Genomic DNA, 27,469 nt, shown 5'->3' on the forward strand with positions numbered 1-27,469 from the left:
ATACTTGTCCTCTATGTGAGAAAATCAAAAAAGCTACCAAAAATTGTAGACAAAAGGCAATTGCAGTCCTTTTGTAAAATAAAACTAGGGTCTTTAGAAGCTAAAGACCTACCACATATAACTTGTGAAGCTGGAAAGACCTACCACATATAACTTGTGAAGCTGGAAAGAATCAAGATAAGCTGATTCAGAAGTAATGAGTACATGAAGAAAAAGGTCTCAGAATTCATGCATTCTAGGTCTTTCCCTACTACCTCTGCTAGAAAAGGTCTCCAAATTCACGTGTTGTACATCTATTACTACAACCTCTGCTAGACAAGGTCTCAGAATTCACGTGTTCTACGTCTTTCCCTACTACCTCTGCTAGAAAAGGTCTCAGAATTAACATGTTCTACGTCTTTTCCTACTACCTCTGCTAGAAAAGGTCTCAGAATTCACGTGTTCTACGTCTTTCCTACTACCTCTGCTAAAAAAGGTCTCAGAATTCACGCGTTCTACATCTTTTCCTACTACCTCTGATAGAAAAGGTCTCAGAATTCACGCGTTCTACATCTTTTCCTACTACCTCTGCTAGAAAAGGTCTCAGAATTCACATGTTCTACGTCTTTTCCTACTACCTCTGCTGGAAAAGGTCTCAGAATTCATGCGTTCTAGGTCTTTCCCTACTACCTCTGCTAGAAAAGGTCTCCGAATTCACGTGTTCTACATCTATTACTACAACCTCTGCTAGACAAGGTCTCAGAATTCACGTGTTCTATGTCTTTCCCTACTACCTCTGCTAGAAAAGGTCTCAGAATTAACATGTTCTAGGTCTTTCCCTACTACCTCTGCTAGAAAAGGTCTCAGAATTCACATGTTCTACATCTTTTCCTACTACCTCTGCTAGAAAAGGTCTCAGAATTCACGTGTTCTACGTCTTTTCCTACTACCTCTGCTGGAAAAGGTCTCAGAATTCACGCGTTCTAGGCCTTTTCCTGCTACCTTTGCTAGAAAAGGTCTCAGAATTCACATGTTCCAGGTCTTTTCCTACTACCTCTGCTAGAAAAGGTCTCAGAATCCACTCGTTCCAGGTCTTTTCCTACTACCTCTGCTAACAGAGCAGCTGGGACAGCCATTTCATGGACTCCCAGTGGTGCTATGTGAGCCTTAACTGACAGTTGCTAAACTTAAGTTTAAATAGAAAACTGCATTTGTCCCAACTAAGGTACAAAAGTCAGTTTTCCATAGAGTTATACTAAAAGCAACAGATCTGTTCAGGAGAAGTCTGACGTTCTTCAGCCACCTAAACCTTCCTCGGTACATTTCATTTGCCTATTACCATCAGACCATTTTCTGTTGTGACAGATTAGAGAATGTTTGCTACGGAAATTCTTTCAGCATTTGCTGCAAGTCCTAGGTGCCTAAAAATGGTCCCCTGTTTAGTAGCTCTTACAGTCTTGGCTTTTCAGTGATCACCAGTGTTACCTGAGACTTTACATAGCAAATCATAACAGTCTACTAATGTGCCACCTTTTACACAGTTTCTTAATTTTGCATATCAAAAACTCCTAGTAGAATAGTGCAACAGTAATCATTGCTTTGTAGTATGTCTATGCATATGTTCAAAATAGAGGACATTTACAGAAAAAAATGATTTAGCCTTTTTAAGACAATTATACTCCCATCATCCACAAAACAACCTAAATTTCCAATACTTTCTGTAGTCCTGCTTATATAATAGTGGTACCGAATGCGTATAAAAGTGTCCTCATCAGAAAATACTGTTTTAATATGCCATGTCACTTTGTTACTGCTAAGTGTCTTAAGTTCAGATTCCAACAAAACCTATACATTCTGAAACACTGCAGTATCAAATTGGTTGTTTCATACCAGCTAATTAGAATATTCTTTGAGAATGATATTAATTTATGAACAAACTACTCATTTCCCAAACTGAAAGATCTTACGACATAGCAGTTTAGACACTGGGGGCATGCAGACTCCACACAGAAAGGACCCCAGCTGAGTACTGAACCGAAGAACTTTTGCTGTGAGGTGACATCGCTACACACTGCACCACAGTGCTGCCTGGGCAGATAAGTTCCCATTCAATTATTTTTCTTCATTACTAATACTTTCCTCTTTCAAAAAGTTTAAAGCTAGGAGTTTGTGTTTTAATGGTCTGCCATGAGACTGATGTACTTATAAACGAAGGGCTTGTGTTTTTTTTTATTTTAGTTTGAGTACTGTAAACTAACTGAAAAAACATATTTTCTATGGAGAATATTTTTTCTTTGTGAGGGTGGTTCTGCCAAAAATTTTGTAGACTGCTAGTTTTACTGGCATTTGCTGCTTGTTTTCCCTGCGAAAGAGATGCCATTTTCAGCTTGACCATGGAATAGACTGCTAGTGCTATGCTCAGTCCTCCTTACAACCACAAATGGCCCAGTTTTCCATGTCAAAAAGAAACTAAACCAAGCATGTATCTTCTACTACTACTGCTGAATTCCTTTGGACAGGGGTAGTTCAGTGGTTCTGGCTCACAGTTTAATCTAAGCCATTGATCCTTCTTGTAAAGCAGTTTCTGGTAAAAAGACAGACAGATTCTTCTTTTCCTGAAGAGATTCAAGATTCTGAATTTGAACAAGAAGATGCAGGGGTAGATTGAGGATTTCTTCCTCAGATTTTTATTTCCTGCTTCAGACTCTGAGCTCAGTGTCTGATTCTCCCCTGTGGGGGTTTCTCTTTCTGTGAGAGTATTGAAATGTGCTAGTGTTTTCAGTGGTAAAAAATAGCGAGTTATTACAGAAGGATTTTCCAGAACCTGCACCTACTCCTCCTGTTCTGTCTGCTTTAGAATATGTGTCTGTTGCTGCCTGCAATTCCTATTTTAAGCCAGATATGCTGTATAAAGTTCCTAATTCTTATACATTTTTATAGACTATTCCCAAACCTGACCCAGCAGTTATAGCCTTTGTTGATCCCACTGCTGCTAAGCACTTGGTGAATTCCAACTGCAACTATGATGTTCAGAATTTAAAATTGTCAGGCTCTTATGTTAAAGTTTCTTCTGACAAATTGTGAAAGTATGAGGAATGTTTTATCTGCAGTTTTTGTCTTGTGAGGAAAAATAGTCTTTAACAATTTCTTCTGTTGTGCAGGTCACTATTCATTGTTTGCAGTGTATCTGACTGATGCATCTTCCAGGCCTATGGCCACTGGTACTGTTTTAAGGAGGTTTGCATGGCTACATGCTCAGAACAACCTTCCCGATTATGTTAAAAATGCGATTACAAATTCTCCCTTGAATACCAATTTAGTGTTTGATCCTCTGTTACACAGGTGATCAAAAAGTGTGATAAAAGGGCAAGCTGATCCAAAATATTTCTGCCCTCCTTTTCCAAGTTGTCCAAGGGATTTTCTTTCTCCTCATCCATTTCTGGTGAAAAACAGAACAAACAGTCTAAACAGAACTCAGGTTTACAGTTTTCAGAAGAAATGGCAAGGGGGGTTCCAAAAAGAATTCACAAACCTCCCAAAACCAATGAAAGTCCAACAAGTCTGTCTTAATTGTTTGAGCCCCTGTGACCCACTCCTACCCTGGCCACTTTATTCTTCCAGAAAGAGTGAATCTCCATTTTTCTCTTTGGCAACAGATTTCAGACAAATGGGTTCTGAAAAATCATTCAAGGTTACAGATGACATAGGAGAAAATTCCTTCTTTCCAGGGGGCCAGTGTTAGTCCTCCAGACCAGACTCTCTTGTTTGCACCTGTTCTTCATCGCATGCTGTCCCGAGGAGGGATGGAACAAGTTTTTTTCTTCCCAGGTGTGGTTGGGATTTATTCAAGTGTATTCTTGGTGCCAAAGGTAGAAAATGGTTTGAGACCAGTTCTGAATCTTTCTTTCATTAACCTGTTTGTGATGGCACAGAAATTCAAAATGTTGTCACTTCACAACCTGTTACCTCCTCCTCTTCTTTCAAGTTTCCTGGCAACACTGGAGTTAAATGATGCTGTAATCACATCCCTGTTCATCCAGATTTTAAGCACTTCTTAAGGTTTTGTGCATTTGGATCACATTATCAGATGTTCTTCATGTTTCACTGTTGCAGTCATTACATTTGGGTAATCTGCTGGCAGGTTGCCCTCAGTCGGCTTGAATTCCAAAATCTTGGGTCCTGCGTCGGTTGCTGTCTCTTTTTCCATGACATCAGGTTGTCAGAGGTATAAAACAGGCAGCCAATACCATTTTCTTTAGTCTTTCTTGCCGTGCGGTGCCCAAAGCAGAAGCAGTTAGCTTTAGTAAAGACTTTGGTTCTGAAACTTGAATTCGAAAATTTTAGGATTCAGCCGACCAGCATTTGTTAAGTACCCAGTTGGGGAAACTTTTTCTTGCTGCATACCGATGTCAGTAAAAGTTAATTGCATTACTTGTGGGAAGCAAATACCTCATAAAGATTTCCATTTGTACCTTGCCTAGGCCCTGATCATAACACGCCTAGCTGTCTGTTTTGTGCTAGATTTAACCAACGCACTATTAAGCGTTGGTATAGCTTTGCTTCAAAATATTTTGGAAACCAATTTAACTATCCTGAAATGTCGTCAGATAGCAATCCGACTACTGGAGTTCACAAAAAACACAAAGAAAAGGACAGAGACAGACCGTCGAGGTCCAAAACTGATGACTAAGCTTCTCCTAAGCCAGTCGCTGGTACTCAGTGAGGTGCTTTTGCAGCCCCTGATACCCACTACTTTCGAGTTGCAGGCCTCTACCGAGACCCATGTGGAGTCCAGCACACCACAAGATTCTCAAAGTATTGTACCCATGGATGGGTCCGGAGCCGCTGAGCAGGCACCGGCTTCTGAGGGTGTCTTCAGGCCTTAGCATTTCTGTATAAAACCGACGCCAGCTTCAAAATTAAAGACAAAAGCAAATTCTAAAGCTAAAAAACAGACGCATGAGCCACGCGCTCAGGCCTCTATGCCCAAAAAGCAGATTATCAAAATGGCTGAAGACCTAATTATCTTGATCAGGGGTTCCCAACCCCCTCCTGATAAGAGGCTTAGGCAAGACATTGATTATGAATCTTCAGATCAGGTTTCTATTTCTTCTGATTTTCTATACTGCCCTATGAGGATTCTGATGCAGCAGAATCTATCCCATCTGCATCTCCTAAAGATTATTCCTTTGGAGAAACCTTGCATACTTTGAGGAAGCATTTTCACTGGGAGTGTCAAGATTTCTCAGAATCAAAAAAGAGGCTTAGGGATTTCCTTCTCCCTCAGCATAGGCCTTTAGCCATACCTCCTGTTTTAGACATTGTGGATGATGTGTTTTCGGAGTCAAGCTTGACTCCAGACTCCTTACCTCCGGCTACTAGCAAGCCAGACAGATATTACAGGGTTCCTGACTCGCACAAATTTTTATTTAAAAACCCTGCTGCTGACCCTGAAACTATTTCACAGGGTCCAAAAGGTGTAAAGGCCTCAACAGCAAAAAATCCTACCCCCTCTGATAGAGATTCCAGGGCACTGGATAGATGGAGAAAGAAGATTTATACATCTGCAGCCTTGGCAGTTAGGGCCTTAAACTGCCAGTTTCATATGCTTAAGTATCAACAGCATGTTATGGGATTACTGAAACAGAATGTTGATTTCTGAATGTGTAGAAAATAAAGAATTGCAGGAATTATTGCATGCAGTAGAACAAGTTGGAAAGCATACTTTGCAATGTGGTTTTGATTCCTTAGAGTCCACCTGCAGGGTCGCAGTTACTGGATCTGTAATTAGAAGGCATGCCTGGCTAAAAGAACAAAATTTGCCTGATCATGTTAAAGCTAAATTGCTGGATGCACCTTTACAGCATGATGCTCTGTTTGGTATTAAGGCAGAAGAGATTTTAAAGAAAATGGAAGACAAAGCTAAGTCTATGCAAACTGTAAAAGACTTCTTACAAGTGCAGCCACCAATATTCAGTAGACACTGGCTTACAAAAAATTGGTCCTTTCCTGTGTCCGACAGAGCTCCACAGGGCAAATTCAGGCGCCCTAAAGGTTCTAGATACCAGTCACAGGATTCTTACAGGTCAAAGCAATGTGGTGACTCCAAATCTGGAGGAAATAAAATGCAACCCTACAGTAAACAGTCTCAATGACTTCCCTCTGCCATCACCAAGCACTTATCTTTTGGCAGCTCCCTTAGGGGGAAAATTAGCACTTTATGCTCAAAATTGGCATTTAATAACCCAGGACAAGTGGGTATTAAACATAGTATGCCAGGGATACAGATTCCACTTTCACACACTGCCAGTTCCAAACGGCTGGCCAGATCTGCCAAAAAATCAATGGGCAGAGGCACCGAAACAACGTACGTCCCTCATGGATATGGGGGCTATTCAGCCAGTGCCAGAACAGGAAAAAGGACAAGGGTTTTACTCAAGACTGTTCTTGGTACCCAGGAAAGACGAGGCCTGGCGCGCAATACTGGATTTATCAGTTTTGAACACATTCCTGGACATTCCAAAATTCAAAATGCTAACTTTGCAGCAGCTTCTGCCCATGCTGGGCAAGAACGCTTGGCTAGTGACTTTAGACTTAAAAGAGGCATACCTGCATGTACCAATAAGGGAATTGTGCAGAAGATACCTCTGTTCCAATGCTGGCTTTATGCATTACTAACTCTCTGCACTGCCCTTTGGCTTATCTACTGCACCCAGGGTCTTTGCAAATTGCCTGGCACCAGTAATTGCATTTTGCAGACAAAGAAGTATACAAATCTGTCCTTACTTGGATGACTGCTTCATTCAAGCAGAGAACAAGGACATTCGTCAACATCTGGCGTTTGTGAAAAGGCTTCTAATATGCCTAGGGTACACAATAAACAAAAATAAATCACAACTGGAACCCTCTCAAAAGATAACATTCCTGGGTGCAAGCTTGAATACAACTGCCCAGATGGCTTTCCTCACGCCAGACAAGCAAAGGCAACTGACTATTTACTTCAAACAGATGGCAAGAAAAACCCAGTTATCTGTAAGACAAATTCTGCAGGCTTTGGGGTTCATGGCATCCTGCATTCTAATGATTCCATATGCAAGACTGCATATGAGGAAACTACAGTGGTACCTAAAAAGTTTATGGAGTCAACATTGTCACAGTCTGGAAACAATGATTCCTCTCATTCTCTGCCTACAACAGGAGTTTCTTTGGTGGGCAGAGGCATGTCACCAAAACATGGGACGGTCTTTCACTCGACCCCCTGCCAGCCAAACCTTAACTACAGACGCATCAGACTATGCATGGGGGGCCCACCTGGTGCGAAGATGCATTCAGGGTATATGGACCCCAAAACAAATGCATATCCATATCAACCAAAAAGATGTTAGCTGTTTAAAATGCCCTGACAGCCTTCAAGGACTTGCTTCATCCAGGACAACTACTGATAAAGACGGACAACACCACGGTTATGTGGTACATAAACAAGCAGAGGGGCACACACTCGGACCCCCTTTGCAGACTAGCCATGGTATTGTGGGGCACAGCCTTGACTTACCAAGTACATCTTCAAGCTCAATTCCTGCCAGAAAGCAAAATACTCTGGCAGACGACTTAAGCAGAAACCTTATGGACCCTCACGAGTGGAAACTGGATCCACAAGTCTTCAGCATGATAACAAAGAAATGGGGGAGCCCGGACATAGACCTATTTGCCTCTCCTCGGAATTATCAACTGGACAAATTCTGCACAAGGTCTTATCACAAGTGGATGCCCTATCCTTCAGTTGGAAAAACCTATCAGATGTCCTTCAAGAATGCAACTGCAGTCCTGACATATGGGTTGTCCTGCTTCAGGCAGCCCCTCGGTCGGCCGGATTCCAAAGTCTGGGTCCGGCGTCGGCTGATGTCGCCTCCTCCCCGACGTCAGAGCGGCTGGAGTATAAAGGCATCCGCCGACGCCATCTTCAGTCTTTCTTGCCGCGCGGTGCCCGAAGCAGAAGCAGTTCGCAAGTGCCGGTCGGTCAGCTCCTGTGTTTCAGTTACCGAAGTCATCTAAAAGCTAAGTACCCCGTTGGGGAACATTTTTTCTTGCCTCAGCCGATGTCAGAAAAAATTGAAAAAGTTAATAATTGTTTGTCTTGTGGTAAACAAATACCTCATAAGGACTTCCATTCTTACTGCCTCCCTTGCCTGGGCCCAGACCACGACGTCTCGGCCTGTGCTGCCTGTGCTTGCTTTAATAAGCGCACACTCAGGCGCCGGGCAGAATTTGCCGAAGGCTTTTTTGGCGAATCTTTCGCATATATCATGCCGTCGGAACAACCGACAACACAAGCTACCAAAAACCGCAAGGACCGAGACCGACATCCTCGGCCCGTGTCGTCCACCGATACCACGCCTAACCCTCCGCGAGTGCATCGGTCCCTTCGGAAGCGGTAATTCTACCGCCCCAGGCCGACGACATCGCGTTAACGCGTTCTTCGGTCCCGGAGACCACAACGGTGCCGGTTGTTGATTTCCCACCAGAAACAGAAGTTCTAGATTTACCCAACACCATTCCTGTGGACAAGGTTACCCCTGCATGTGGGGCAGCTAGGCCTCTGGTATCCATGTCCATTAAGGCCTCTGCACGTACCAAGGCTGCCAGCCAGGCCAAGGCCCATCCTAAACCTACTGTTCAGGGCCCCTCTTCTGATAGACAGATCATGACTCTTGCTGCAGATCTAATCTCTCTTATCAGGGGGTCTCAGCCGCACCCAGACAGAGGTTCTCAGCCGCCTGCAGATAAAAGGCCTGGAACTGAGCAGACAGACACCCTCTCTTCAGATGAAGCCTCTGGGGATTCAGAGCACTCAGATACCCAGGAAGAATCCTTCCAGGCCTATGAGGACTCGGATGCTGAGGATTCAATTCCCTCTGCCTCCCCTCCAGAGGATATTTCTTTTGGTGAAGTACTCCACTCCATGAGAGAACGTTTTCAGCGGTAGGGTCAGGAATTTTCTGACTCCAGGAAAAGGCTACGTACCTTCCTTAAGCTACCCCAACACAGGCCTTTAGCTATTCCTCCAGTGCTGGATGTCCTTGATGATGTATATTCAGACTCCAGTGCTTCGCCTGATTCTCTCCCTCCTGCTCCTGTCAAGCCTGACAGATATTACAGGGTCCCTGAAACCCATAAGCATCTCTTTAAGGCCCACTCTGTGGATCTAGAAACTATTTCACAGGGCCCCAAGGCAGTGGCTACTTCCTTGGCCAAAAACCCTCTGCCCGCTGACAGGGAAGCTAGGTCCCTGGAGAGATGGGGCAAAAAAGTTTATACCTCTTCCACCCTTGCCATGAGGTCACTCAACTGCCTTTTTCATATGTTTCAGTACCAGGATTACTTAATGGATGATTTGCAGAAAAGTTAGCCTCTCCTGAGCCTATAGATAGAAAGGCATTGCAGGATCTGGTTCATAACACTCAGCAGGTTAGCAATCATTTTCTTCAGTGTGGTTATGATGCATTGGAAGCTTCATGTAGGGCAGCCATGACAGGGGCCGTTATTCGTAGACATGCTTGGTTGAAAGAACAGCCTCTGCCAGACCATGTTAAAGTTAAGCTCCTGGATGCACCTCTGGAAAAACAGAAGCTTTTGGTGCTAATGCACAGGATGTGTTGAAGTCTATTGAGGAAAAGGCTAAATCAGTACAGACTGTCAAGGATTTCCTCCAGGTTCAGCCCCCCAGATTCAGCAGGAATTGGCCTTCAAAGAATTGGTCCTTTCCAGACTCAGACAAGCTACAAAGGGGAAAAAACAGGCGTGCTCGAGGTAGAGGGCAATACCGAGGCTCCTACAGGGGCCAATGGCAACCACCAAATCAGATAAGTGGCGGAAGGAGTTCACCTGCACCACAGGGACAATCACAATGACTTGACTTTCACTCCGCCTACCAAGGCTCAAAGAGAAGCACCTCTAGGCGGAAAATTATCCTTATTCTCAAAGAACTGGCACATTTTAACCAAGGACAAATGGATTCTGGACATAATAGACAGAGGCTACAGGTTCCACTTCCACACCTTACCAACGAGACAAGGCATGCCAAACCTGCCACAAAATCAAAGGGCAGAGGCTCTCTTACAAGTTTCAAAGCTGTTACAAATAAAAGCTATAGAAAAGGTTCCTCCTCAGGAACAAGGCCAGGGATTCTACTCAAGGCTGTTCCTTGTTCCAAGAAAAGAAAAGCAATAGAGGCCTATACTGGACTTGTCCGTTCTAAACACTTTTCTTATTGTGCCAAAATTCAAAATGCTGACGTTACAGCAACTCCTTCCCATGCTGGGCAAGGGGTCTTGGCTGGTTACTCTGGACCTCAAGGAGGCATACCTGCATGTCCCAATCAGACACAGCTGCAGAAGATACCTCAGATTTCTTGCAGGAACAGAGCATTATCATTTCTCAGCATTGCCGTTTGGCTTATCTACTGCGCCCAGAGTGTTCACGAAATGCCTGGCATCAGTAGTTGCACATTGCAGACTCCAAGGGATTCAAATATACCCTTACCTGGACGACTGCCTCATACAAGCAGACAGCAAACAAACCTTGGTAAAAAACTTGGACTATGTCATTGAGTTGCTACAGGCTTTGGGATACACAGTCAACATTCAAAAATCAAGACTATTGCCATCCCAAAAGATTATTTTTCTAGGAGCAAACCTGGACACACAATCACAAATGGTTTTCCTCACAGAGGAGAAAAAACAGCATTTACCAGTTTACTTCAAAAGCCTAGCAAAAGTTACCCAGCTGACCGCAAGGAAGATCCTGCAGGCCCTGGGTTTCATGGCATCTTGCATTCTTCTGATCCCTCTGGCAAGACTACACATGAGAAAGCTACAATGGTACCTAAAAAGCTTATGGTCTCAACACAGCCACAACCTAGAAGACATAATACCACTCATCCCATGCCTGCAAAGGGAATTTTTGTGGTGGGCTCAAGCAAGCCATTTAAACCAAGGCATGCCTTTCAACAAGGTTCAAGCAAGTCAAACCATTACAACAGACGCCTCAGATCATGGATGGGGGCACACATGGAGGACAGATGCATTCAAGGTCAATCGACTCCCACGGAAATGCCTCTGCACATAAATCAAAAAGAGATGTTGGCAGTGATGCATGCAATAGAAGCCTTTGGAAAATCTCTTCAACAGGGCCATCTGCTAATAAGGACAGACAACACCACGGTCATGTGGTATATAAACAAACAAGGAGGCACTCACTCGTATCCCCTCTGCAGACTAACAATGGCTCTTTGGGAAAAATCCCTGAAACTGAACATTCATTTGCAATCCGAGTTTGTTCCGGGCAAGGACAATGTTCTGGCGGACAGGTTGAGCAGAGATTTCATGGATCCACACGAATGGATGCTGCATCCACACATTTTCTCACAAATAACAACTGGATGGGGAAGACCGGACATAGATCTCTTTGCTTCTCATCACAATCACCACCTGGACAGGTTTTGCTCAAGGACACATCATCCTCTAGCCTGGAGAATGGATGCTCTCTCCTTCAGCTGGAATGCCCTAAAAATCTATGCATTCCCTCCTCTACCACTACTCACCAAGGTGTTACTGAAGATCAAAGCAGAGCAACCACAGGGAATATTGATAGCTCCAGACTGGCCGAGGCAGCATTGGTATCCCTTGCTACTGAGCATAACTCACACCAAACCATGGCCCTTGCCCCAATGGCCACTGCTCCTAACTCAACACAATTACAGGACTGTTCATCAAAACCTGCAAACATTACAACTGACAGCTTGGAGGGTTACATGACTTTGCCCCATGTACCCCTCTCCGAAAAGGTTCAGGAAATCTTGCTGGAGGCACGCAGACCTTCCACCACAAAAACCTACTCGGCCAAATGGAAGAGATTCATCATCTGGAATGCCAAAAATGGCCAGGATGCATTAGTAATGAGCATATCTCGGATATTAGAATACTTGGCAGAAATGTTTCATAGTGGCCTCTCATATTCTTCCATTAAAATTCATGCTTCAGCAATCTCAGCAAATTACAACTGTGACCCACCTGTGTTTTCGCATCCCTTGCTAAGACAGTTTCTAAGAGGGATAAAGAATATCAAACCTCCCAGAAAACCACCAGTTCCTGCATGGGACCTCAACTACGTCCTGGAAAAATTAACTCTTTCTCCGTTTGAACCAGCAGCATCTTCAGAAATGCAATTTCTCTCCTGGAAAACAGTCTTCCTGTTGGCAGTTACCTCAGCAAGAAGGGTCTCTGAGATACAGGCCCTCATGGCAGTACCTCCCTTTCTCATCTTTCATCAGGACAGAGTTTCTCTAAGGACCAATCCTTCATTCATGCCAAAAGTGATATCCAGGGTGTCTCTAAATCAAGCAATTCACCTGCCTACTTTCTTCCTCAATCCTCAAAATAAAGGGGAAAAGCTGCTACATACTTTGGACATACACAGACAACTACGCTACTACTTGGACAGAACAAAGACCACCAGGAAGTCTGACCAACTATTTGTAGCCTATGCTGCCGGAGTGCAAGGAAAGGCAGTCTCCAAACAAACAATTTCAAAATGGATTGGACACTGCATCAGATTCTGTTACTCCTTCCATGGAAAGGGTGTGCCAGCCAATATTAGGCCACACTCAACCAGAGCTATAGCCACATCCACAGCCTTTCTAAGAGGAGTGGCTACAAAGGACATTCTAGAGACTGCTACATGGAGCTCCGTGCATACATTTACCAGACACTACAACCTGCCTTTATACTCCAGATCCCGAGCAGGCTTTGCATCTGCAGTCCTGCAGGGTCTTTTAGCTACACCATCCCTAGCTTAGATCCTACCACCCCTAGCTTGGCTATGGTATTCAACCCATATGTCAGGACTGCAGTTGCATTCTTGAAGGACATAGTACAGTTTTGTACCTACCATAAATGTAGATGTCCGATAGATATGCAACTGCAGTCAGGTTTTCCCTCCCTCCTACCCCACTGCTTTTTTCCCTTGGGTCCATTCCCCCTCTCCTTTTCAGCTGGGGTTATCTATTATGGTGTATCTGTTTATTACTGTTGTGCATGTCTGGAATTTTTTGCTTATCCATTCACAAATTTAGCCTTCCTTGGAGGGCACCTGGCATCTGGGGCAAGAAACACTGAAGAAGATGGCGTCGGCGGATGCCTTTATACTCCAGCCGCTCTGACGGGGAGGAGGCGACATCAGCCGACACCGGACCCAGACTTTGGAATCCGGGCGACCGAGGGGCTGCCTGAGGCAGGACAACCCATATGTCAGGACTGCAGTTGCATATCTATCGGACATCTACATTTATGGTAGGTACAAAACTGTACTTTTACGCCTTTCCTCATCTGCCTCTTCTTCCCAAGGTCCTACTAAAGGTCAGACAAGAAAAACCAAAAATGATACTAATTGCCCCAGACTGGCCCCGTCAACACTGGTATCCAATCCTAAGGAATATGTCTCAATTCCCAGCTTTGTACTTGCCTCAAATACCTCACTTACTGTCTCAGCAAAACAATCAGATCCTGCACAATCAGCTCCAAACACTGAACCTGGCAGCATGGCTGATCATGTAGTTATTCAAACACCTCTAAGTAAATCTGTGATGGATGTCATTTTGAAAGCCAGACAGCCTAGTACTAGAAAATCTTATGCTGATAAATGGAAGAGATTCTGTGCTTGGAACCAAGTGCAAGGAACTGACACAGCAGAGCCAGACATTCCTCCGATTTTACAATACTTGACTGAGATGCTTGACAAAGGCCTATCTTTTTCATCAATAAAAATCCATGCCTCTGCCATCTCGGCTCATTACAACACAGAGCCACTGATCTTTTCTCACCCTTTGCTAAAACAGTATCTTAGAGGGGCCAAAAATTTAAGGCCTCCTAGAAGATCACCAATTCCTGCATGGGACCTCAATTTTGTGTTGGAAAAGCTCACCCTGCCTCCATTTGAACCAGCTGCTACTGCAGATTTAAAGTTTTTATCATGGAAAACAGCTTTGCTTCTGGCAATTACTTCAGCAAGAATGGTTTCAGAGCTGCAGGCCCTCATGGCTGTGGAGCCTTTTATCATATTTTACCCAGACAGGGTGTTCCTCAGGACCAATCCTTCCTCTATGCCTAAGGTGGTTTCCAGTATGGCTCTTAACTTAACTATTCATCTGCCAACTTTTTATCCAAATCCGCAGAACAAGGGTTAGTGGATTCTGCATTCCTTGGACGTACACAGACAACCAAGATTCTACTTGAGCAGGACTAAAGCTCTAAGAAAAACTAAGCAGCTACTGGTGGCATTTTTGCTGCAGGATCAGATGGAAAGGCTATTTCAAAGCAGACTATTTCAAAGAGGATAAGCCACTGCATTCGTTTCTGCTACTTACATCATGTTAAACCGGTGCCCAAGGGCATTGGGTCTCATTCCACCAGGGCTGCAGCTACATCAGCAGCTTTTCTCAGAGGGATACCAACCAAAGACATTCTAGAAACTGATACTTGGAGTTCTGTTCATACTTTTACAAAGCATTATCATTTGCCTCTCTTCTCTTAAGTCCAGGGCAGGCTTTGCCACTGCAGATCTGCAGGGCCTTATAGCCGCCCCTAATGCTGTTTAGCTCCATCCTCCCATCCATAGCTTTGGGATTCTACCCAAATGTAATGACTGCAAAAGTGAAACACGAAGCACATAGCACAGTTGTGTACACTTACCATAAATGTAGATGTTCGAGTGTATTCACTGTTGCAGTCCAGGTTACCCACCTGCCCATCCCCCTTTTATTCTGGAGCTTCTCTTTCCTTCACTATATTCTACAGCCTTTGTGGTGTATTTACTTTTAGATGAAGGTAAAGTTTATGTTGCATGTATATATAGTTTATATATTCTTATATATATATGTATAATATATGTACACCTTATGTGCTCACTAATATGATACTTGGGCTGCTTTTATATTTAGAATAATAAAATTTATTATAATTAGCCCCATTTTAGACTTTGTCTATAACTTATGAAGTAGTTGTTATATCTTAGGTTCATCTATCTACTGTCATAGTTTGAGTCTCATTTTATAATATTTATAATATTATAATATCACGTCATCTTTAGACATGTTGTATTGGGTAGATATGTTAGTTTTTATATTTATTCTGACTGTTCACAGCTTCATACAGATTTTTCTTTTAGATTGTTTAGGTAATTTTTAATCACATTATGTTTAAAATGCATGATATGTAGATATATGTATATTTATATATAGATTTATTTATATTCATGTGCTTATTACATTAGATAATTCAGGTTTTTAATGACAGTGTGTTTCTGTTATAGTTGCCCACTGATTTTAACTTTTGCACTGTGTTTCTTTAAGCTTGCAGCTTTGTAACAATTAAGCATAATTGGTGAGTGCTTGATTGGTTTGCTCCACTATATAATGTGTTTTCTTTGTAGTCATATTGTCTGATGAAGCAGGGGTGAACTCTGCGAAAGCGCTCACTTTTTATTTTTGAATAAATCCAGTTCTACCTTTTACATAGTTTGGAGACTTTATATGCTTTGGAGACTATTGTTTTTTGAGCTTGTCTGTGGATTGCTACATTACCATTTGGCTTTGTCTTCTTCCAAGGGTCTGTGTTTTACATCTACTGTGGACTTCAGTTTTGCTTTTTCTTTTTCATATATCTATATATATATATATATATATATATATATATGTGTGTGTGTGTATATGTATATATATATATATATATATATATATATATATATATATATATATATATATATATATATATATATACACATTTTTTTTGCTTCCCATTTGGGGGGCACCTGACATCTGGGGCAAGAAAAAACTAAAGAAAATGGCGTTGGCTGCCTGTTTTATACCCCTGACGACCTGATGTCATGGAAGAAGAGACAGCAACCGACGCAGGACCCAAGACTTTGGAATTCAAGCTGACTGAGGGCAACCTGCCAGCAGATTACCCAAATGTAATGACTGCAACAGTGAATACACTATAACATCTACATTTATGGTAAGTGTACACAAATGTACTTTCTCTGTCTTGCCCTTTGGACTATCCACTGCAGCAAGTGTGTTCACAAAGTGTCTACCTCTGGTTATAGCTCATTGCAGGCTACAGGGTATCCACATTTTTCCATATTTAGTTGACTGTCTTATCTTTGCAAGGTCTTTTCAAAATGCCAGGAATTTCTGTCTTGGGTGAAAGATCTTTTGTACAATCTGGGATTCTAAGAGAACATTCAAAAGTCTTTCTTGACTCCCTCACAATTGTGTTCCTGGGATGTCAACTAGATATCTCAGTTCAAAGAACGTTTCTTCCAGTGGGGAAAAAATCCATCTTTAGACGTTTCTAAGGTTTTCCACTTAGACTTTGGTCACCATGGAGGAATACCTCAGGATTTTGGGTCTCATGGCATCTGATTCACATGATACCCCTGACAAGACTCCACATGAACAAGATGCAGTGATATCTGACATCTTTGATCCCAGCATCAGCACACTATCTTTTAAGATCCCAGTACTGGGAGACAACAGATATCCTTTAATCCAGGTTTCTCCTTCTCCCTTCCTGCTCTAAAGCAGTCCATCACCACAGACTCTTCAAACTTTTCTTGGGGAGGAGTTTCAGGAGGGATAAACGTGCAGGGGGTGTGGGACAGAAAGGACCGGTGCAAGCACATGAATATCAAGGAGATGCCTGCCGTGATCAAGGCAATTAACTTTCTGAACCACCTTTGTTCCCCGAGAACCCTTGAAATGGTTACAGACAATAGCACAGTCATGTGGTACATCAACAAGCACGGGGAACCAGGTCATACCCCTTTGCAGATTAGCCATATTAGCTTCGGATATAGCTTCACAGCACAATCTCACTCTGCAGGCATCCTCCGTTCCATCAGAGCAAAATTGTGTGGCAGACGAGCTGAGCAGGACCAGGGTGAATATTCCAGAATTGAATCTAGATCACAGGTCTTCCAAGATTTGAACCATCACTGGGGAGTTCCTCAAGTTAGACCTCTTGTCTCTTCTCTGAACAATCAACTAGAAAAATTCTGTTCCAGGACTCCATGCAAGAAGGCCAGGAAAATCAATGCCATTTCTTTTCCTTGGGCAAGAATTTTCCTGTATGCCTTTCCACTAATATCTGGGGTACTTCTAAATATTCATAAGGAATCTTCCAACCTCATTGTGGTGAATCTCTTCTTGCCCAGACAACCATGGCTCTTCCTTATTTTGAAAATGGTTAGGGACAATTGCCACAAGCTTCATCACAGACTGGATCTACTCACACAAGAACAGGGGTATTGCACAGACCCTGCCATCAATCATCTTCAATTGACTGCCTGGATGATAGGGTCTTAATTCCTTTTAAGTGCCTGTTTTCTGAGGACATGCAGCAGATGCTAATGGATGCAAGAAAGTTTGCTACTAGAAAATCATTTATTAGCAAATGGAAGAGGTTTTCTAGTTGGTGCCAACAATATTAACCAGCACACATTCAGGACTAGTTCTCTGTTTTTGCAATATTTAAGTTACTATCCTACAGCCTTTCTTTACTCCTCCATCAAGGTTCATTTGTCTGCCATTTCAGCATGTCTGCACATGGATTCTCCTCTTTCACTGCAGTTTCATGTCAAAATGCTCTTGAAAGAGGTTTTACATAAGACACCCCCAAGAAACCTGTTGACCCCTCCTTCGGATCTAAATTATGTTTGAGAAGCTACCACTTGCTCCATTTGAAACAGCTAGTCTGGGTGACTTAAGGTCCTTAACATGGAAGCAGTGTTTACTGCTTGCTCTCACCTCTGTAGGAATGGCATTGGAGTTGTAAGCTCTTATGTTCAGTCACCCTTATCTCATTTTTCATAGGGACAGGGTTTCTTTGTGATCTAATCATTTCTTTATGCCTAAAGTGGTATCCAAGTTTAATTTAAGCCAAAATATCCACCTCCCCCTTTCTTTCCTGAGCCTAAAAATGAGGAAGAGAGGATACTCCATGCCTTAATGTCCACAGACAACTAAGGTACTGTCTTGAAAGAAGTAAATCTTTCAGATCAGTTGTTGTTTTCTTGTGAAGGTGAGAAGGGAAAATCTCTACCAGAGCAAGATCTAATGTCCTTTTCATTCTTCCTCGCTGATGGGTCTCTGATGCATCTCGGCCACTTTTCCAAGACTTTAGTTTCAGAGTCTTGTTCCTCCCTCATCCTGTAATGCACCATACCTTTCCCAACTCCCTAAATCTCATTTGCTGTGCATTGCGTCCAGATGTGGTTCCAGTCTTGAGCAATTTTTTGAATTGGGAGATTTGTTTTATTTAACTTTGTTCTAAAAACTTTACAGATATTTTTTTTTATTCTTGTTACCTCCCTTCTCTAATATTAGCAGGTGTTAGGGACCTCTGTGTTTCCTTCTCTGCGATGTTCTTCATCTCACATTGCTGCAGTCCTTACGGGTAGTCCGCTGTCCTCGGTCGGCCCGAATACCAAAGTATTAGGCTGACGTCGGTCATGGGCGCACAGCCCTGACATCAGAGCGTCAGGGTATAAAAGCGCATGACCGACGTCATATCCTCAGTCTTTTTTGCCGCATGGTCCGATGCAGAAACAGCGTTGCAAGTGCCGTTCGGCTTTCTGAAATTTTTCGTTTTCGGAGTTTCAGACATACCAAGTTGGGCTAAGCACCCCGTTGGGGAGCATTTTTGTTTTTTCTTGCCACAGTTATTTACAGGATGTCAGAAAAAGTGAATAATTGTATTTCTTGTGGGAAGCAGATACCGCATAGGGATTACCACTCGCTTTGTATCCCTTGCTTGGGACCGGAGCACGACGTAGTTGGGTGTCGGTTTTGTGCTAGGTTTAATAAGCGCACTATTAAGAGAAGGCTAGATTGCGCTAGGTTAGTCTTTGGCAAACGGTGTAATTATAATATGCCGTCGGATCCTCCGACGCCCGCTTCCACAAAGAAGCGTAAAGACAAATCTGTAAAGCCTAGGCAGGATGATTCGTCCATTTCGGACGCCGGTCCTTTAGAGACTGCAGTGGAACAGGTGGATCCGGCTGAAGTTTCTGTTGAGTCTCAGGGGGAAACCTTGATTTTACAGGATGTGGCCTCACAGGAGTCAGGTCAGGCTGAAGGGGCCTCTCAGGTTACTATTCTCCCTTCTTTGCCTAAGGGAGTTAGGCCTTCTGCTACTGTTTCTAGGGCTCCTTCTAAAGGCAGGTCTGTTTTGCCTTCTTCTGGAGTTAGTTCTGGTTCTTCAGGGTCTGTACCTAAGAAGCATATGCTTAAAATGGCAGAAGATTTGATTACTTTAATTAGAGGTTCCATGCCCCCTCCTGATAAGAGGCCCAGGGTAGAGCCAGAGTTGGAAATTTTGGAGCAGGCCTCAGATGATTTTGAGTCTTCGGCTGAAGATATTCAAGATTTTCCTCCTTATGCGGATTCCGATGCAGAGGATTCTACTCCTTCTGCTTCCCCTCCAGAGGATTTTTCATTTTCAGAAACCTTACACTCTATGAGGGAACATTTTAAGTGGGAAGGACAGGATTACTCAGATTCCAGAAAGAGGCTTAGAGAGTTCTTGTTTTTACCACAGCATAGACCCTTGGCTATTCCTCCTGTTTTGGATGTTGTTCAGGATGTTTTTTCGGAGGCCTCATTTAATCCAGATTCTATGCCTCCTGCACCAGTTAAACCGGACAGGTATTATAGGGTACCTGAGGCTCATAAATACCTATATAAGAGTCCTAGGGCGGACCCAGAAACTATTAGTCAGGGGCCTAAGGGTGTTAGGGCTTCTGTTGTAAAGAATCCAGTTCCTCTAGATAAGGAAGCTAGAGCTTTGGACAGATGGGGTAAGAAGGTGTATACCTCTTCTACTTTAGCAATGAGGGCTCTAAATTGCCAGTTTCATATGTTGAAATATCAGAATTTCCTCCTTTCTCAGCTAAAATCTAAAGTGGATGCTTTGGCAGAGGGCATAGAGTGTAAAGAATTGCAAGATTTGGTGCATGTTTCTGAACAGGTGGGGAAACATTCTTTGCAGTGTGGTTTTGATGCTTTGCAGGCTTCTTCTAGAGTGGCTGCCACTGGTTCAGTTCTTCGTAGGCATGCCTGGCTTAAGGATCAGAATTTATCTGAGCATGTTAAGTCTAGAATTCTGGATGCCCCTTTACAGTCCGAAGTTTTGTTTGGTCCTCCTGTGGAGTCTGTTTTGAAGAAAATGGAGGACAAGGCTAAGTCTATGCAGACTGTTAAAGATTTTTGCAGGTTCAACCTCCTAAGTTTAGTAGGAATTGGCCTGCTAAGGGGTGGACGTACCCTTCTTCTGGTTCCCAGTCTAGGGGTAGATCTAGGCGTGGTAGGGGCAGAGCTCAGAGTACCTTTAGGCCTAGAACATGGAGTTCGCCTGCTCAATCTGCTGGTGAGGGTAGGGGCCAGTCCTTTCGTAAACAAGCCCAATGACCTGCATTTTCAGCTGCCAGATTCTTCTTGCCTGGCAGCTCCTTTGGGAGGAAAGCTAGCTCTCTTCAAGCAAAATTGGTTTTTAATCACCCAAGACAAATGGGTGTTGGACATTATAAACAAAGGTTACAAGTTTTATTTCCATACATTGCCTCCTTTCAAAGGTATGCCAGACATTCCTCCTCGGCAAAGGATGGAGGCTCACAAACAGATTTCATTACTTCTTCACATGGGAGCTATACAGCCAGTACCTCCTTCAGAAGTGGGTCTAGGGTTTTATTCCGCCTGTTTCTAGTACCAAAGAAAGGGAACACGTGGAGACCGATTTTGGATTTATCTCTCCTCAACACTTATTTGGACATTCCGAAGTTCAGAATGTTGACATTACAACAGCTTTTGCCTCTGCTGGGAAAAGATCACTGGATGGTAACTCTGGATCTAAAAGAGGCTTATCTTCATGTTCCTATCAGGCCCAGTTGCAGGAAGTACCTGCGTTTTCGAGCTGGGAATTTACATTATCAGTTCTCTGCATTGCCCTTTGGCTTATCTACTGCGCCCAGAGTGTTCACAAAGGTTTTGGCTCCAGTGATAGCCTTTTTCAGGATGGAAGGAATACAAATTTATCCTTATTTGGACGATTGCCTGATTATTGCACAAGACAAGGACGAGCTTCTTCAGCATCTACAGTATGTGATGGTAGTGTTAAGATGCCTAGGGTATTCTGTGAACGAAACAAAGTCCAGTCTAGTACCCTCTCAGGACATGTGCTTTCTGGGTGTGAGACTGAATACAGCTTCCCAGATGGCCTTTTGACCCCGGACAAACAGAAAAGTCTTTCACTTTATTTCCATCAAATGTCTCTACAGTCCAGGCTGACTGCAAGGACAGTCCTTCAAGCCTTGGGGTTCATGGCATCTTGTATTCTGGTGCTTCCCAATGCCAAATTGCATATGAGGAAGCTTCAGTGGTATCTCAAAAATCTATGGACACAACACTGCCAGGATCTAGACACTGTCATTCAGATAATACCTTGCATTCAGAAGGAATTTTTGTGGTGGGCTCAGGAATGTCACCTAAACAAGGGACTCTCTGTGACCCGACCAGAGGCGAGTCAGATTCTAACGACGGATGCCTCGGACAAGGCTTGGGAGCACACCTCAATGGAAAATGGGTGCAAGACACGTGGCCTGCCAAACTTCAACATTTGCATATCAACTTGAAGGAGATGTTAGCAGTACAATTTGCATTGATGGCTTTCAAGGATTTACTTCACCCAGGGCAGGTGTTGATTCTAACAGACAACACAACTGTCATGTGGTACATCAACAAGCAAGGGGGAACTCATTCGTACCCTCTTTGCAGACAAGCGATGATTTTGTGGGAGACAGCTCTCAGTTACAACCTCAATCTTCAGGCAAGATTTCTACCAGGAGCACAGAACTCCTTAGCAGATGTATTGAGCAGACAAATAGTGGATCCTCACGAGTGGAAATTGGATCCTCAGGTATTTCAAAAGTTGACAATGTCATGGGGAACTCCAGACATAGATCTGTTCGCTTCTCCACTAAATTACCAGTTGCCAAAGTTTTGCACGAAAAGGTTTCATCCCACAGCTTGGAAGGTGGACGCTCTGTCATTCAGTTGGAACAATCTTCATGTATATGCCTTTCCACCTCTACCTCTTCTGCCCAAGGTTCTCTTGAAGGCCAGACAAGACAAGCCATCCATGATCCTGATAGCACCGGATTGGCCTCGACAGCACTGGTACCCACTACTGAGGAGTTTGGTCCGAGAGCCTCCATGGCCTCTGCCTTTGATTCCACACCTTTTGTCTCAGGAGGGCAATCACTTTCTCAATGTCAGAATTCAGTCTCTGCATCTAACGGCCTGGCATATTCTGTTTTAGATTCTGGAGGTTCTCAGCTTCCACAACGAGTTTTGAATGTTATTTTGGAGGCCAGGAGGCCTAGTACAAGGAAAGTTTATGCTGATAAATGGAGGAGATTTTTTATTTGGAGCAAAGGGAAGGACTTTGATGTTTCCAAGCCTAATTTGAGTGCTTCCTTACAATATCTTACTGAGTTATTAGACAAAGGTTTGTCCTTCTCCTCCATAAAGGTTCATGCTGCAGCCATTTCGGCTAATTATGACTGTGACCCTCCTTTATTCTCTCATCCTTTGTTTAAGCAGTTTCTCAGAGGGGCAAAGAACATAAGACCCCCACGTAGAGCTCCTACTCCTGCTTGGGATCTCAATTTTGTGTTGGAAAAGCTTACTGTACAACCTTTTGAGCCTGCAGCTACTGCCGAGTTAAAGTATTTGTCATGGAAAACTGCTTTTTTGTTGGCCATTACTTCTGCAAGAAGGGTTTCTGAATTACAGGCCCTTATGGCAGTGGAGCCTTTCTTGATTTTTCATAAGGATAGGGTATCTTTGCGTGCTAATCCTTCCTTTATGCCTAAAGTGGTTTTTAGTGTGGCCTTAAACCAAACTATTCATTTGCCTACTTTTTATGCAAATCCTCAAAATAAAGGGGAGAAGATTTTGCATACTTTGGATATACACAGGCAGTTGCGTTATTATTTGAGCAGAACCAAGGAGTTCAGACAGTCTCAGCAGTTGTTTGTTTCTTTTGCTTTGGGTTCACAGGGTAGACCTGTTTCAAAACAAACTATTTCTAAATGAATTGGGTTTTGTATTTCTTTTTGTTATTCCCATCATGGTAAGGAGATTCCGACTGGAATCAGACCTCATTCCACTAGAGCTACTGCAACTTCTACTGCCTTTCTAAGGGGGGTAGCTACAAAGGATATTTTGGAAGCAGCCACTTGGAGTTCAGTACATACTTTTTCAAAACATTACCACCTTCCTCTTTATTCTAAGTCTAGGGCTGGATTTGCCACTGCAATATTACAGGGCATTTTAGCAGCCCCTAATGCTTTATGATTTTGCCAACCTCCCTTTCCCGTTGCTTTGGGATTCTACCCATAAGTAAGGACTGCAGCAATGTGAGATGAAGAACATAGTACAGTTTTGTACCTACTATAAATGTAGATGTTCGAAGATCCACATTGCTGCAGTCCAATTTTCCCTCCCTCCTTCCCCTCTGTAGCTTAGCATGGTTATATGGTTTGGGTGATGGCTGTAGTTGGGCATATCTTTGGGAAGGTACTCTGTTTTTTGGCTGTGACCTTTCTTTTAGGGCCTTCTGACATCTGGGGCAAGAAAAGACTGAGGATATGACGTCGGTCATGCGCTTTTATACCCTGACGCTCTGATGTCAGGGCTGTGCGCCCATGACCGACGTCAGCCTAATACTTTGGTATTCGGGCCGACCGAGGACAGCGGACTACCCATAAGTAAGGACTGCAGCAATGTGGATCTTCGAACATCTACATTTATGGTAGGTACAAAACTGTACTTTTCCTCTCATGCCATTGGCACTCCCTTGTCTTTACCAAAAAAAAAAGAAAGGTTTAAGTATAAGTTAGAGTATAGCAGTGTTGAATTACTTAGTCACTTATTTCTGTTAACCTTTGGGTGCTTCTGTGTGTTCCTATCTTGGTTGTTTTGCTCATCATGTCCGAAAAACAACAGGGCTTTAAGAGATGCAGTTCTTGTGGGCACAAGATTCCAAATCCCGATGTCCACAAGAAGTGCATCTACTATTTGGGACCAAGACATTTGGGTGTTGGAAGAACAAAATTATAGAACCAGGCTGGTAAACAAAGGCACAGAGGTCTTTAGTATACACAACACTTTATTCAACGCTTTCATCCAAGACTTCATCAGAATGCACTTAATCAAGGCTACCAAATTTAAAGACAAATTCCACCCAATAGAAAACGACAATCAATTACAATATTTTAAAAAGACATTATACTTGTATAAAATACATTTACAAAAATGCAAAAACACTATAACAGTCAGTATACATTTTACCTATGCAGATGTACTCTGCGATATTTAAAAAATACACTTACTATTGATCACGTCATTAAGTACGGGTTCCTTGTCGGAGTTTAATTTGCCATAAGACTTCTTTCTGCTGTGAATCATTCTTGAAGTCCCCACCCCTCAAGTCACTGACTCCCTGTTCCAAAACAGAAAATATATATATATTTTTTTATTTTTGTAATTTTGACACTTTAAAGTGCGTTTAAAAAATGCATTCTTTGAATCCTTTTTTCTTAATGCTGTAATAATGTTCCTCAATTCTGACACACAAGCAACAAGTAGTCATTCCAATATAACAAGCTGAACAGCCCATACAAACCCCTATTGTAAACTATTCCTTTACTCTTGCAGTTAAAATAGTACAAGGTAAATGCCTCAACTTCACAAATGGTCCTTCTAAGATGAATCTACAAACAGTGCAACTTCCATATTTGTACATCCCACTCAACTTACTAGTGTAAGTTATTTCATTTACATTTTAGTTGTATCGCTTTCAAATAGAGTTTTCAAATTACAATGATTTTTTTATATACAAATTGTGGAAATGGACCTATAGTTTTAAGTAAGTCATGATTGCCCTCTATTTTCCAATTTTCCTTAATTATTCCTCTAATAATCCCACCGTTCAAGATCATATCCAGACTACAAAATACATTAATGTCCGATTTAAAATTGCAGTTGTCATTAACTTTTAAATTAATAAATGGTACCTTTAAAATACAGGGGGGGGGTAGTGGGTTTCTCTTTTATCCAACACCATCTTAGCTAGTTCCCTCAACCCCAGTCAGTGAACATGGATATAATAAACTCACATTCTTCAGGTAAATGCTGATGTTCACTAGTCATGCGACTCGCTCTTAGAAACTGTCCTTTGGGTATGTTATCGGTCAGAAAACGTGGATGCAAACTGCTATAATGTAAATAACTATTTGTATAAGTTTTTATTACGATGAATTCTACTTGTAAATTTATTTGTAACAAAATCTGACTCTAAAGTTACATCAAGAAAATTTACCTTAACCTACATCCCCCAAAGTAAACTTAAACAAAATCAGATTTTAAATTTAAGCTACATATAAACTCATTCACTTTTGTTACATCTCCTGAAATAAACAAATCAGCCACAAATCTCTTAAAATACGAAACATCATATTGCTTCATTAAAGGCTGTAGCACTGAGAATTCAACCAACCCATCACAATGTTAGCAAAGGAAGGGGCTTCTGGATACCCCATAGCAATCCCCCTTATTTGTCTATATATTTTTTTATTAAACATAAAAAATGTTATTTAACATAGTCAAATCACAGCAAAAATTACATTTAGAATTCACAAAATCAGCAAACTTGCCCAAAAATTCACATACATAATCAATCCCAACTTCATGAAGGATGCATGTAAATAAAGATGTGACATCAATGGTAAGCATTGTACAATTTTGAAAGGTAAAAATCGACCCATTACTAAAAACTCTTGTATTATCTAAAAAATCCCACAAATCTGTGTTTTGAAATTTGGATGTTGATTGTGGTGTGTGCAGCCTTTAACCCTCTGGCTTTGGCCAACTGTAGGAACAAGCTAATTTTAAAAGGCCTTTTGCCAGCATCGTCCACATCTAGGGCTCAAATCCCCTTAAAACATGTTAGTTCCAATCTCTTTCTGCTTCTCCGAGGGGTCATTGGAGCCTGGTCAGAAGAGACATGAAGTCTTGGATCCATCATCCTTGACTCTGAGCATTTCTAAGCCACGCTCAGATCCAAAGACCCCATTGGACCTGATTTCTTCAGCTCTGACTAGAGCCAAATTGTCTTCTGATCTTAGGTCCTCTGCGGATCCAGAAGGAACCATTGTTATTTCAGGCTCCTCTTTTCCAGGTACTTTTTTCAGATCCCAAGGCTTTGGATCTGACGTTCAGGAACCATACACCTGCCTTCCATTTGAAACAGGTTTCTCCAGCTCTTCCCACCAAGGCTTTTCAGACAAAATCCAGGCATGCTTCCTCGGCATTTTCTTCCATATCTTCCAGAAGCTTCACCAAGGCTTATAGAGACAGGGTACCATGGACATTCCTTAGGGCGCAGATTCTGATGGGGGGGGGGGGTCTTGCCATCTCTGTCTCATCTTGGTTCCATGAGTGCTCCTTCACCCACTTGCAGACTCTTTTTCCGATCTGACCCTTGGTTTCAGAAACCCAAGATTCTGGATAACGGAGAGTTATGTCTAATCCGAGGAAGCTCCCTTCCTTGACTCAGACTATGTTCCTGACCAGCCTTGCTTAATCTTTTGTCAGATCAAAGCAGGTCCTGGGTCTGAGATGTTGGCGCTGACTCTAGGGGGTTGTATTCTGCTTTCACTTTTTCGGATCCTCTGCTTCCTCTTGGGGCTTCAGCCTTAGACAGCTTGGATCCGGTTCTCTGTGGAGGCCTCATAATCTTGGTTGGCTCTGCTCTCACTCCTCTGGTAACTTCAGCTGTGAGGGAGAAGAAGAGAGTCTCCTGAGTCTGTCGGCCTTCCAGGTTGCAGAAATGTCTCTGTCTAGTATCAGAGAGCTGTCTCCTCACACTCCCAGGGTCTGCCCCTTCCTTCGTCGGATCTGAACACTGAGCCCATCTCTTCTGCGCTCGATCAACCTGCCCCGAGGAGCCTCCAGACTGCTTCCCCCAAGGAGTCATCACTTTTTCTGATAACTCCCCAGAACACTCCATGAGGAGGTCCCTCGAAAGAAAAAGTATAAGACGAGGCACAGACTCCCTCATGGAGTCCACTCACAGAGGACACTGATTTCGATCAGGGAGAAGGATCTCCCTGATCTTCACCTAAAGACCTCCTAGAACTTCCCAAGCAGAAAGCTGGTTGGTCTTTCCAACCTCCTCCTCCTGAGGAATCTGTGTTCCTTGAGGCTGTTGGGACGGGCCCATCTACATCCTGGGGAACTCCCCCGGCATATGAGTTGATAGATGTAGTTTCCTGCCAAGTCTGGAAGGAACCGGACATGGTCGACCCTATTCCTAGG

The 27,469-nt window shown here is 42.9% G+C and overlaps 1 protein-coding gene across 5 annotated transcripts in view; it reads left to right on the forward strand.

The window, feature by feature from the left end:
- KIF20B (kinesin family member 20B) overlaps positions 1 to 27,469 on the forward strand; it is a 1,912,547-nt gene that overhangs the window by 858,569 nt on the left and 1,026,509 nt on the right. The window lies entirely within an intron of this gene.

This window comes from Protopterus annectens, chromosome 14.part0 (genome assembly GCF_019279795.1).
Source record: "Protopterus annectens isolate FY-2018-M chromosome 14.part0, PAN1.0, whole genome shotgun sequence".
In the NCBI taxonomy this organism is placed as follows: Eukaryota; Metazoa; Chordata; order Ceratodontiformes; family Protopteridae; genus Protopterus; species Protopterus annectens.